The following is a 15,206-nucleotide window of genomic DNA, read 5'->3' as shown; positions in this document are numbered from 1 at the left end:
TAGCATGCTAAAAGACACTACCACCAGTGCCATGACAGTTTACAAATGCCGTAGCAACATCCAGAAGTTAACCTATATAGTCTAAAAAGGGGAGGGACACTCAGTTCCAGGAAATCTCTGCCCCTTTCCCTGAAAACTCATGAATAATCTACCCTTGTTTGGCATATAATGGAGAAATAACTGTAAGTATACTCAGTCAAGCCGCCTATGCTGCTGCTCTGCCTATAGAGTAGCCATTCTTTATTCCTTTACTTTCCTAATAAACTTGATTTCACTTTATGGATTCATCCTGAATTCTTTCTTGCAAGAGGTCCAAGAACCCTCTTTTGGGGTCTGGATCAAGATGTCTTTCCTGTAACACAGACAAAAAAATCAAGAAGGATATGTGAGTGCTGAAAACAGTAGCTGTCCTGGTGGTATCTATCCATTTCAAGAGGCCTCACCGGACTTAAGCGACCTAGAGCTTTCACTTTAACAGGACTTGCAAGTGCCAAGGGACTTCATAGAAAGTGTAGTCCAGGGCAAAGTGAAAAGGTGGGCTAACACAAAATGAAACTCAGCCCCAACTCCCACTCCTCACCCCTACTCTTCCACAAGAAACATAAATATATTTGCCTTTTTCAGTCCTGACTCAGGCTGGTAAACTTACAACAAAAACTTTCTGTAAGAATTCATGATTCGGCCAGACTTCAGATGGATGTAGGACTAGAATTTATACTAATTGTGTAGCCTGAGTATTTCCAGGTTAAAGATTTATGGTAAAGTAGTCCAAGCTAGACTGTTCAAAATAAAAATTGAAAAACTTCCCACCACTGACTGTAACCAAAGGAACTTCTTGAGAATGAATTTATGAAGCAAAATAATAGTTTATGGAAGATCTGATATGTGACAAAGAATGATAAACAAAGAATACAGTAACAACGTAAATAAATCTAAGCAAACATTAACAAAAATAAAAGAATGGTGATAAAAAAGATCAACTAAAAACCAGACAACAGGGGTGTGTAAGTTGGGAGAGTTTAATTAGAATTAAAGCACTCTGAAGTCTTTACTCAATCAGGCCTGGTGGTGTGCACCTGTAGTCCCAGCTACTCAGGAGGCTGAGGCAGGAAAATCACTTGAGCCCAAGTTTGAGACCAGCCTGAGCAACATAGTGAGACCCTGGCTAAATAAATAAAATGAGGTCTTTACTTATGTTGTTGGAAAGAAGGATAATGATATTGATTAATTGTATACTTTAGACTTTATTAGGTTAATTATGTAGGTAAAAAGTACTAATAAAACCACTAAAAAGATAAAAATAGAGTGCATAAGGTCAAGTTTTGCAGAAAGAAAAAACAAAAGTAAACATAAGTCAATCTAAAGGATGACAGAAAAAGAAAAAGTATTAGAGAAGAACATATAGGAAGTATAACATAAAATGCTAGAAATAAATCAAAATATATTAATTGCAATAAATATAATTGGACCAAATTCTCCAGTTAGAAGACACAGATTGGCATAAAACAAACCAATAAATAAAATCCAGCTGTCTTCTGTTTAAAAGAGACACACCTAAAACATAAGGCTATAGTATAGTTGAAAGTAAAATAATGCAAAAAATATATCAAACAAATATAAGTGAAGGATTGCTGGTATAGTAAGGTTGTAATAAAACTAAAATTTTACCAGAAAAAGAGAGTAATCAATTCAGCAGGCTGATAACATTGATAAAATTCTAAGCTTGATTACATCTAGTAGCATAAATTTTAAGTAAATACTACAAAAAAAAATAAGAATTAAAAGAGTAAAATCACCCATATTAATGGGTGATTTTAATACACCGTTCTCAATATTTGATATATCAAGTGCACAAATCAGTAAGGATATAGAAGATCTGGATAACAATATTAAAAGATAATCCAATAGAAATATATAGAACATTTCACCCAAGAATTGGAGACTATACATTTTTTAAGCACCTATGGAATATTTATAAACATTGATTATATGCCAAACTATTAAATAAGCTTCAGTGAATCGCAAAGACTTTTCATAACACATTTTTGGACCTTAACATGATTAAATAAAAATGAAACCACATATACATCTAGAAATTCTTAAACAATGCACACAAACACCTTAAAATAACACATAAATTGGCCAGGTGTGGTAGCTCCTGCCTGTAATCTCAGCACTTTGAGAAGCTGAGGCGGAAGGATCACTTGAGGTCAGGAGTTCGAGACCAGCCTGGCCAACATGGAGAAACCTCCCCTCTACTAAAAATACAAAAATTTGATGGGTGTGGTGGCATGTGCCTGTAATCCCAGCTACTCAGGAGGCTGAGGCAGGAGAATCGCTTGAATGCAGGAAGCGGAGATTGCAATGAGCCGAGGTCATGCCACTGCACTCCAGCCTGGGTGACAGAGTGAGACTCTGTCTCAAAAAAAAAAAAAAAAAAAGAAAGAAAGAAAAGAAACACACACACACGTAAATCAAAGAGCAAGAGCAAATCATAACAGAAGTGAAGAAACCTATAACTGAATGCAATAAAAATATTTCTTATCAATATATGTCAATTGAGGTATCTATCAATAGCAGAAAATTTGTAGCCTTAAATAATTTTATTTTAGAGTGAAAAAGCTAAAATTTAATGAGGTGAGCATATAACTTAGAAAGTTAGAAAAAGAAAACAACAAATCCTAAGAAAGTAAACTGAATGCAGTATTACATAAAAATGACCAGAGATAGTTTTCTTTTACCTTCAATATTAAAATTAAATATGAGTTCAATAGTAAGTATTGTGTTAGAAGGCCTGGATGGTGTAGTTGGAAAAGAGAGAGAGAGAGGAAAAGGAAGGAGAGATGAAGAGAAGTGAACAGAAAAGAAATAACTAATTAAATAATGGTAAATTATGTAGTATGATCATCAATACTGAAAAACCAAAGTAATCTACAAAATATTACTCATATTTAGAGAGTAATATGATTGTTGGATAAAAGATCAATATTAAAAAATTAATTGCATTTTTACAAGAGAAAAACATGAGAAAACATAACCTTAAAAGACCCATCTACAGTCCTATAGATAGATAGACAGATAGGTATTGGTATAAATATATAGATATATCCTTAAAAAAGCATTGTAAAAAAAGGCAAGAAAAGAATATGCAACAGAGACTTAAATCATCCTTAAAGCCTAAAACATTTATTATCTGGCTTGATACAGAGCAAGTTTAGCTACCCTTGTGCTACCCAATGGCCAGAATTCTACTGAAAAGACAGCCAATAATTGGTTTTGTTCTTTACAAGGACACTTTTTTTTTCCTCTTCTGGCAGATTGTACAAGTTGATACTCTTTTCTAAAATTAATCCCATTGTGTTTTGTTATTACCCACTACTATCGTTTAAAACATTCTATTTACAGCAAATTAATGTGTTGTACAAGGCTTAGTAGACTTCATGCACTGACTAGTGTCTAAATTGATATTCCTATTAGTGGTGTATAAGAAGTCAGGTGAGTAAGACTTGGTTTTATTTGGAGGTTTAGCTGGCATTACTTGTTAATTAATGAGACTGCACATCGCCTGTGCTGTGGTCATTTCTATTTATTCTTCATTTTAATGTCTGTTTGTTCTCAAAAATGTAAGATCATTTTTAACTTGTAGGCTCTGAAATGGGCCACTGACCTCTATTGGATTTAGCTGACTGGTTGTAGTTTGCAGATCCCTGGCTAGTAGATCCTCCAGAGATTATGTGATTCTATTGGGATATGCACCTTTGATTGACTTTTCATTGACCAAGCTATTCCACAATTCGGAAAAAGTTGCCCTTGTGGGAAACTGGTAGTGATGAAAATAGATTAGTTTAGTAATTTGTAGGAAACATAACAATACAAATGATTCTTGTTTAAAACCATGCAAACGAACTTTTTCCGGCAGAGATCCTATTGATTTCCAAGGAAACAATAACTCTAAACACTACATTTTATAGGCTAATAAAAGTTTTGATAGGCCAACATAGTTTTTAAAAAACTAAACTTTGGTAAACTTTGGTAAACAATTTTAGAGAACATTTATATTATCCAGAATTGTTAAAGAAACACATGACTTACAGCCCAACAAATTTACCTTTAGGTGCAGTCTCAGAAAAAACTGCAGATATGTGCAAGATTCTGTAGCAGCATGGTCTATAATAATTTTCAAAAAAGTAGAAACAATACAAAAGTCCATTGATAGGAGAATGGATAGATAATTGTAATATATTCATAAAATAGAATACTACACAGAATACAAAATAACCAACTGCCCTAAACAAACCAACAAACCAGCCAACCAACCAAACAAACCAACTACAGCTAAACTACACAGAATACAAAATAACCAGTTGCAGCTAAGCAAATGAGAAAAATAATGTTGAATGAAAAAGCAAGAAAACTCTGTGTAGAATATTATAGATACAAAGAAAACAGAAGATGTAATGATTATATAATCAGGGAATCCACAGTTTAGTGGGTAAGAAAAATGCAAACAAGCATTTACAGTAGATTTGCATGTGATGGAAAAGTGTTTACTCTTTTTGGCATGGTGGAATTTTGTGCAGTGGAGCAATAAAGTAGGAGTGTCCGTTATAATGCCTGTGTTACATTGATGGGAATGAGGAGGATGGGAAAGGATTGAGGCAAGGAGATCTGTTAAAGGGCTAGGACAGTGATTCTTATGAGAGATATTTTAAAAATAAATAAGTGATCTAAGGCAATTGGAGAGATTTTTGAGGTAAAATCCATAGGACTTAGCAACTTTTTCGTATTGAAGTTAAAGAAGAAAGAATCCAGAATGACTCCTACAGTATCAGGCAACTGGATAGATCTTGTCACTTCATTGAGATAGGGAACATTTGATAGTGGTGGTGGTGGTGAGTTGTGGATAGGATGATGGACATCTTGTTGAAATTGTAGCATTACTGTCATACAAAGAGATATTTGCCGCTCCTGACAATTTGGTAAAACATCTAAATATTTGCTACATGCCAAATGCAATAATTAATTGTGATGATGAGACAAATACGACTCAGAAATATTATACTTTCAAATTTCATTCAAGAAAAAATACCCTATAATTACCAAATGATTATTTGAAAACAGTCACTCACTAAGCAGTTTTTCAATTGACTATAGCTGAGTGACTGAAAATTAAATTTCAAAACATAGAATTGGGCCTATTCCCTGGCTAAACTCTTCCATGTGCTGATACGGTCGGGCAGGAAAGTCCCTCCCTAACATGCTGCACGTGCCACAAGTATGAGGATGTAACTAAGCTCAGTTACAGAGATATGCTCATCCCCTCATGTCTCCCAGATGATTATGTGTTTCATCCCAGCAACACACTAAAATTCCTTTACTGGCAATACACAGAGAAAGGGGAAAGGAGGGTAGTTTCACAGCACAACTTGTGTGGACAGTTTGCATTCACAAGCCTGGAACCAATTCTGGCCTGGAGGGAGAGCAGATTTTGAGCCCTTGGTATGCCCGTCACCACATACCAAGAAACATGTGCATATGATTCATTCACATTAGACCTCTCTGATGCATTTCCTGTGGACAGCTGTGACCCTGACTCTGGGGGCGAGAGCGGGGTATTGAATACTACACAGCAGCAGCCACAGCAATAAACCCAAACACCCCAGATTTTTCTCAGGGGGACAGCTGTTCAATTTTGGCATGATCAACCTTTAAATCTCTGGTTCTTTCTGACTCTGATGTTTGGCAGAGGTGCTGATTCCAAATAATCAAAACTAGGACAAGCAAGGTGAAGAAATGCGTCTTCTAAGTAACTCCTGCGTGGGAAAGTATATGTCTTAACTTGAAATAACCATATTCCAAATGTAATCAATTCCCAACTTCTCTTGGATCCTTAACGCTTCCAGGAAAAGTGCCAGGTGAAATAGAAATATCTAAATTTTAGACTTTTATGTTCCGTGCTTTATTTATTTATGCTTTATACCATACCAATCATTTTGCAAAGATAAAGCTTATCTTGAACCCCATCATTCTTAATCCTTTTCATCAGCTGGTCATTCTTACCACAAGCATTCTTACCAATTCAGATTATTGCATTTACCTAGATCCTTTAAGTCCAAGCAAAAAGAACACTTTTAAAAACTCATCCTGATCTGTTTATGCAGATGTATGTACTTAGTGGCTTCTGGTGTATACTTTCATTATAATGTTTAAAATATCTCAAAGTCAAGTCCTAAAGAAATGAACTGCTCCTTGTCACAAGATGCTTTTAATGTAAGAAATCTTTTCTAGTGATTTAGGGTGTTATTTCACAAAAGCTTATTCAATGCACATTCATGCACCGTAAATTTTAAAACTAGGCCAGAAAAATTAAAGAAATAAAAGTGTTAAGAGGGCCCACTTGACTAGTGCAATGTTGTGTATAATTGAAAAATAGCTCCAAAAACATTAAACAATATGATTGGCTTGCTTTCGTCTCAGTCACACTAACTATATTCTTATAGGAGAGTTGTTGTCTGTTTGCCTCGTCCACCTGTCTTATCTAGTGGTTATTGGTAGAGGCGGCAGTTACATTCCAAAAGGAAAACAATCTCTTCCTGTTCCCTCTGGTCATACCCATTTCCTGTTGCTTCTGGAGCTGGGTGGGGAGGCAGTTCTCAATAAGGTCCTTCTGCCGACATTAACCAACATCACATGGACAAGGGCAAGGGAGCCACATTCTTGTTGAGTACTAGGGTATTAAAATAGCTGAAGGTAATGGAGCCTATTCCTAGTCCATTAATCTGATGGTATTGCTTTTTACTCATTTGAAACCCAGTGAGTTTCTTCCTTCCTAGGAATTCAGGGTGATAGTAATTTCTGCAGTCACTATTTAAGTAGGTATTAATAAAAGTAAGAAGCGTTCTCCATAAAGTACAATGTTTCTCTTCCTGTAATATCATGAATAAATTGCTAAGGCACAATTTCACATTATAACAAGGAATGATATGAATAATATTATTTGAAGGTGTCTCAAAGAAAAAGGGCCAGGTTAGTGCTCTTCAATTACTGGGATTTTCATCTTCCTTCCAAGTCATTCACTTGTGAGCTCAGTCATCCTGGGCCTTAACAAACCTCTCTTAACTCTGAGTTGCCCCGAGCTGATCAATTCTTTCATCCCTCTCACTGAAGTATCTTTAATTTTCTCCGTTATTTCTAGCCTGATGACATTTCTTAATCTTTAATACATCTATTTCTTGAACTTTCAGTTCTCTTAGCTTCTACAACATTGTACTGGTCTCTCCCTCCTCTTTGTCTTCCATTTGCCTACTAAATAAAGCATCATTTCTTCTCTTTTCATCTCTCTCTTTCTAGGATTTCTTCCTTGACTGTTTTTATCCATATCATTATTTCAGCTTTGATCTCACGGCAGACAACTCCCAAACCTACAACAATTAGTCCAACATATTCCCCACTTTTCCTTTCATTTGTAAAATGCTTCACAAACCCATGCTCTTGTGAACATATATACTTTACAGGCTCAGCCTTGTTCCAGTTCTTCTAGGCTTGACACATCCCAGTGGCCTTCGATGAGTCCTTTATTACTCACCAACAAACAATGAATTTACAAATCTTAACATTGTCATCTCCACAGGATCTCTTGAATCCTTTTCCCTACACTTTATTTCCAAAGCCAACATTAGGCAGAAATTCTATTCTCTTATTTTCCCTGGATTATTATACTAACATTTTGAACATTATCCGGAGAAAGACACTATTTCATCTTTTCTTTATCTCAATTCATTGTTCACATTATTTCCTGGTCGATTAAATAGAAACTCAGAATATTTTACTCACTCAGATGTTCAAAAACTTTCAATAACTCTGTAGGTCTGCAAAATTCTGTATTTTCAGATTTTATGCCTGCTAAGCCTAATTTAATAAAACTTGTGCTACTTTAACACATGCTAGGCCTGTTAGAATGGGAAATGTAGTTAAAAGTATAGAAACAAAAAAAATGTAGCTGATACCATGACACCAGCGACACTGTGTCAGACCAGCCTAAAATATTCAAGTTTTGGGAGGAATTATTTTGGCTTCAACAGCTTTATTAATGTGTAATTGACATAACAATAAACTGCACATATTTAAGTGTATAATTTAATAAAATGTGGCATTTATTATGTATATGCCCATGAAAGAGTCATCCAATCAAGATAATAAAGTTATCCATCACCTTCTAAAAGTACCTCTTGTGCCTTGGTAATGTCTCCCTGCTGCCCTTCCCCACCTATCTCTTATTCTCAGGCAACCATTGATTGCCTCTATGTTACTATACCGTTTGTATACTAGTTTGCATTTCCTAGAATTTTATATAGATGTAATTACACAGTATACACTCTTTTTTTGCCTCTTTACATTCAGCATAATTATGCTGATGTTCATTCACATAGTAGCATTAGTTCATTCTTTTTTTTTTTATTATTGAATAGTATTCCATTGAATGGATATCCCTTAGTTTGTTTATCAATTCCCTTGTTGATAGAAATTTGTTTGATTTATAGCTTGGGGCTATTACACATAAAGCTGCTATGAAAATTCATTTTTAAGTCTTTACATGAACATATGCTTTCACTTTTCCTAGGTAAATATCTAGGAGTGCAATAGCCGAATCATATGGCAGTAATGTTTAACTATTTCACAAACTGCCAAACTATTTTCCAAAGTGGTTGTAGCATTTTTCACACCAGTACTGTATAAGCGTTCCATTTGCCCCACATTCTTGTTAACTCTTGGTACAGTCAATCTTTTTAGTTTTAGCCATTATAATTGGTGTATGAGAGTGCATCATGGTCTTAATTTGCATTTCCTTAATGACTAATGATGTTAAGTGTCTTTTCATGTGTCTATTTGTTATCCATATATCTTGTTTGGTGAAGTGTTTGAAAGTATTTTCAAAGGAAAATAAGGGCCGGGCACAGTGGCTCATGCCTGTAATCCCAGCACTTTGGGAGGCCGAGGTGGGCAGATCACGAGGTCAGGAGTTCAAGACCAGCCTGACCAACACGGTGAAACTCTGTCTCCACTAAAAATACAAAAATTAGCCAGGCATGGTGGCACGCACCTGTAATCCCAGCTACTCGGGAGGCTGAGGCAGGACAATCGTTTGAACCTGGGAGGTGGAGGTTGCAGTGTGAGCCAAGATGGTGCCACTGCACTCCAGCCTGGGTGACGGAGTGAGACTCAGTCTCAAAAAAAAAAAAAAAAAAAAAAGGAAAATAAATTGCGAAAGCTAAATCTGTTATACAGATTTTTAAAACATAGAAAAATCTATTTTATCTTTGAATGAGAGGCTTTTTTTTCAAATTGCCTATGTTTTCTCCCAAATAATTGTTGGAATAATAACTACAAATAAAGTCTCTGGGAGAATCTTTTGCAAGCACAAGGAAAGCATAGCTTTCTTCAACATTATCTACATCCATAAAATACATTATATGAATCCAGCCTAAATATTCTGTCTTATTACTCATGGTTCCTCTATAGTCTCTAAATCAGTGAGTTCTAAAACATGCTATGTGTTCTAATGTTAGGAGGTGAGATGGTTGTAGGGGTATACAGAGTTATTATATAAGGATAAATCTCACTATAAGAATGATATTCTATTTTGACTTCTCTTTAGATTCATTCATGTCAAGAAAAAAGTCTCAACTTGGAAATTATATTTGTGTAACATCTCTGTAATAATAGCTGATCACTTTTTTCAACAGAGAGCAGTCCTTAGTCTCAGGCTTTCAGCAGATGAGTGTACCAAGCTAGAATTTTTTCATTGTATTTACTTTTTCAGTAAGTGACATAGATTTTCAATCAGTCAGCCAGTGACAGCAATATAAAATGTCATTACACCATGTATTTTAGTTAAAGGAAAAGAGTTTATTGATAGAAAACACATTACATAGGTAATATTCAATTGATATTCAGATTCATCAAAAGTCGTTACCATAATACACAAATGACTCAATTTGGGGAAAAATTATTTAGTGTTTAGCCCAATTACTTTCAAACAATACTCACTCCATGGAAAACTAGGGTTTACAAGGAGGTGCCTCCGCTATTGGGTTAAGGAGATGGCAATGAGCAGGCAAGGAGAGAGTGAGCAAACAAGTTTAGGGAAACCAGCCCTGGAATCAACTAGAGCAACTCATATTACTTACTTATAGAAAACAGGAAACTTCAAAAAAATACAAAGAGGGCAATAATCATGCGTATTCACATCTGTGATTATTTCCTTTTACTGTATAGTCTTTCAATCTTTTTCTAAGCTCATACACATTTTTTAAATTATATTGTCATAATGTTACATACTTAAAAAAACTAGTACTATAAAATGCTAATTTTCTGTCATTAAGTGCTCTTTAAAAATTAATTTTTGGACTGTAGAATATTTATTTAAACCATAAACCTTAGCTTCATTTCTATATAAAATGAAAATTGGACTAGACGACATCTAGAATGTCTTCCTGATCTAACAGCCCTTCACTCTGTTAAGTGAATAGTGAAACACTCCTGAATTACTTAAATAATTAAATCCCTGTCCTATTCACCCTGAAAGGCAGTTCATGGAACTACCTATGTGAGAAGTAGCTCTACTGCACAGCAACTACAACAATTTGGAACATCAGTGTATATCTCTACAACTTGAGTCCGTATTTGAAAGCACTGTCTTTTATGACCACGGTGTCATATTATGTATGAAATACTTCTCCTAATTAGTCACCACCCTCTCACTTTACCTCAGTTCAGCCTGCTCTGGAGAGTGACTGACTGCCTGTCTATTTAAGGCACCACATGAGCTCCACATGAGCATAAGTCATCTAACTCATGTTTTAAGTTAGGCAATCCAAAACTTAACCTTTGTGCTTGCTAAGAATCTATCACGCAACTTTTTTTATTGTTATGTACTAGCAGATAAAGAGACAAAATTTCACCTTATTTATACAGATTTCAAGAAAAGTTAAAGATAACTATAAGCTGCTCTTTGTTGAAGGCTGAATGTGACTATATCCTGTTGCACTTTTCTGTAGCTGGTGCTGGGGGAGGTGTCTCCATTTGTCTTTATATCTGTAGGGTCTTTAGGACTTAAGGGAAGGGTAATTTATTCATTTTATTTCATAAATATTTTCTAAGTACACACATATGCTAGCCATTCTGGTAGGTCCTTAAGACATAGAGATAAATAGAATGTCCCCTTTTCTTAAGTCTTAGTCTAGTAAGGGAGAGAGGAAGAGAGAGAAAAAGTAGCTACAGCTATATGTGCCTTGATGAAAGAATGTCCAAAGTGGTTAGTTAAAAGAAACACACACACACACACTTCAGAAATGAGACTGTCTTTGAGGAAACTGCCAAAGGATACTTTACTGGGTTGAATAGAGTCCTTGCAAAATTCATGTCCTTCCTGGAACCACAGAATGTGATCTAATTTGGAAACAGGATTGTCACAGATGGAATTAGCTAAGAAAAGGTCATACTGGGTAGGTTGACCCTTATGCAGTATGACTGGTGTCCTTCTCAGATGAAGAGAAGACACACAGAAACAGAGACACTATTTCAGTAGGGGAGAATATGGCCGTGTGATAACAGAAACAAAGATTGAGTGATGCACCTACAAGCCAAAGGACACCAAATCTTGACGACAAACACTAGAAGCTAGAAGAGTCAAGGAAGGATTCTCCCCTAGAAAATCTTAGAGAGAGTACAGCTCTGCCAGCACCTTGATTTCAGACTTCTAGTCTCCGGACTGGTGAGACAATATATTTTTCTTGTTCTAAGCACCAGTTGCACTTTGTTGCAGCACCCCTGGAAAATTAAGAACGTATCAAGGAGCTCATTAAGTAGATTGAGGGGAAAGATTTTCCAAGTGAAGGTAACAGTATGTTCAAAGGCATGCAGGAGTGAAAGAGTATTCAGAAGAGTCTCATCAACATAATTGAGTTACCTAAATACGATGTGATATGTGCAATTTAATAAATAACATATACACAGTGTGTGATAGTCCTCATTATTTCACACATTTTGTATATGCCTCAGAATCAACAAGAGAAATGAAACAAACCTTTTTTCCTTAGCCTCACTTAATGAATCACCCAATCTCTGCCTTTGTGGCTGCATGGCCGTCTTCTCTTGTGCCTTCCTTATTGAATATTTTGCAAATCAGAGGGTTAGAACAGTGCTTATATCTATACATATATTTGTTTTATTATATATGTATAATTTTTTTTTTTTTGAGACAGACTCTCACTCTGTTTCCCAGGCTGAAGTGCAGTGGCAGGATCTCGGCTCACTGCAACCTCCACCTCCCAGGTTCAAGCGATTCTCCCGTCTCAGCCTCCTGAGTAGCTGGGATTACAGGCACCCGCCACCATGCCCGGCTATTTTTGCATTTTTAGTAGAGACAGGGTTTTGCCATATTGGCCAGGCTGGTCTCGAACTCCTGACCTCAGGTGATCCATTCGCCTCGGCCTCCCAAAGTGCTGAGATTACAGGTATGAGCCACCATGCCAGGCCTTCTCTTTCACTTCTTATAAGGACATTAGTCCTATCAGATTAAACTACCACCCTTACCACCTCATTTAACCTTGATTACCTCTGTAAAGGCCCCATTTCACAAATACAGTCACATTGAGAGTTAGGGCTTCAACATATGAATTTGAGGGCAAAACAGTTCAGTTCATAACAGCTTGCTTTTTCCCATTACCAAGAGACCATATAAACCCTTTCTTCCGCTATATGCAGGCATCTTTTTGGGAAAAGGTGCAGAGGAGGAAAAGGCTCATTTGGGGGAAGAAAGTAGTGGTATATATAATATAATATAATATAATATAATATGATATGATATAATATAATATAATATATAATATAATTATATATAATATATGAATATAAAAAATATAAATATATAAATATAATATGTATACATTATAATATATAAATAATATACATTATATGTATGTATTATAATATATAAATATAATATATAATATACATTATATGTATATTATATAATATATAAAAATATACATTATATGTATATTATTATATAATATATAAATAATATATATTACAAAGTATATAATATATAAATAATATATATTACAAAGTATATAATATATATTATATATAATATATTATATATAATATATATTATATATAATTATATAACAAATGTATAACATATATTTATATAATTAATAAGGTCATTAATTACATATTTAGTTTTGACTTAGTTCTTTCCTTTTTTTTTTTTTTTTTGAGATGGAGTCTCAGTCTGTCCCAGGCTGGAGTACAGTGGCACTATCTCGGCTCACTGCAACCTCCACCTCCCAGGTTCAGTGATTCTCCTGCCTCAGCCTTCCGAGTAGCTGGGATTACAGGCATGTGCCACCATGCCCAGCTAATTTTTGTATTTTTGGTAAAGACAGGGTTTCACCATGTTGGCCAGGGTGGTCTCGAACTCCTGACCTTGTGATCCATGGGACTCGGATAACAGGTGTGAGCCACCACGCCCAGCCAGTTCTTTCCTTTCTAAAGTTTCCATTTGTGTGTCAATATTTTCAAGCTTGTCTTTTATGTCTCAGAACATAATAAACATAATTATTTAAAAATATGTTTCTAATAATATCATTACTTCTGGATACTTGCCTGGTTCTATTGCCTATCATTTCCCCAAAGTTTTGTTTCTGTTCTTTTTTATTCTCATGTGCCTTGTTATTTTTGATTGAATGGTGGAAATTGTATGTAAAATATTGTGAAATAATTCTAAGTTTAGTTTGATTTTATATTTCTTCACAGAGCATTACATTTGCCTCTTGCTGGTAATGAAGGAAGAACAATCTTGAACTCATAGAACTAAAAATAAGGCTGGTAGCTGAATTTCCTACAGGAAGAATGAATGTCCAAAGACAATAAAAAGATAGCCTTCAAAGTTTTGAAAAAATATGTTTTTGAAGGATAAACTAAATAGCATTTGTTAGCAACAGACCCAAACCAAGAGAAATATTAAAGGGTATTCTTGCAGATAGAAAAGAATGCAGGTGAAATTTCAGAAAGAACAATGCAAAGGTAAATAGATAGATACATACAAATTAATATTAAATATATAAAACAATAGAATTACAATGGCAAGGATGAGGCAAGTATACTATTTAGCACCCTTCCTATTCAACTTTGAGTAAGAAATCCTAGCTAGGGTGATAAGCGTAATACATAGAAATAAAAATGTTAAAGGGTTTGGAAAGAAGAAAATAAAACTGCTGTTATTTGCAAATAATATGATATGTACCTAGAAAATGTAAAAGAACATACAGAGTAGATGACTGGCCTGGCACGGTGGCTCACGCCTGTAATCCCAGCACTTTGGGAGGCTGAGGCGGACAGATCACTTGAGGCCAGGAGTTTGAAACCAGCCTGGCCAACATGGCAAAACCTTGTGTCTACTGAAAATACACCAATTAACCGGGAGTGTGGCGGGTGCCTGTAATCCCAGCTACTCAGGAGGCTGAGGCACAAGAATGGCCTGAATCCATAAAGCAGAGTTTGCAGTGAGCCAAGATTGTGCCACTGCACTCCAGCCTGGGCAACAGAGCAAGACTGTCTCAAAAAAAAAAAAACAAAAACAAAAACAAAAAAACCTACAGATAAATTGTTAGAATTAATAAGTAAATCTAGTAAGGTTGAGATATACAAAGTCACTAAAAAATTAATTTTATTTCTATACATCAGTAACAAATACAGGTTTGTAATGTGGTTGTTAAAAGTTTTAGTAGCTTTCCCCTCTGTCACTTCCTTTCCCAGAATAAAGCTGAATGAATAATGCTTGATACCTTTTTTTTTTTTTTTTTGAGACGGAGCCTCACTCTGTCGCCCAGGTTGGAGTGCAGTGGTGCCATCTCGGCTCACTGCAAGCTCCGCCTCCCTGGTTCACGCCATTCTCCTGACTCAGCCTCCCGAGTAGCTGGGACTACAGGCACCCGCCACCACACCCAGCTAATGTTTTGTATTTTTAGTAGAGACGGGGTTTCACCGTGTTAGCCAGGATGGTCTCGATCTCCTGACCTCGTGATCTGCCCACCTCGGCCTCCCAAAGTGCTGGGATTACAGGCGTGAGCCACGGCGCCCACCTGGCGATGCTTTTAATTTATACAGCTCCTTTTAACTTGATACAATTTTTAAAAGTG

This window comes from Pongo abelii, chromosome 2 (assembly GCF_028885655.2).
Source record: "Pongo abelii isolate AG06213 chromosome 2, NHGRI_mPonAbe1-v2.0_pri, whole genome shotgun sequence".
Classification (NCBI taxonomy): domain Eukaryota; kingdom Metazoa; phylum Chordata; class Mammalia; order Primates; family Hominidae; genus Pongo; species Pongo abelii.
The sequence above is the reverse complement of the archived record's forward strand: the minus strand, read 5'-3'. Positions refer to the sequence as shown.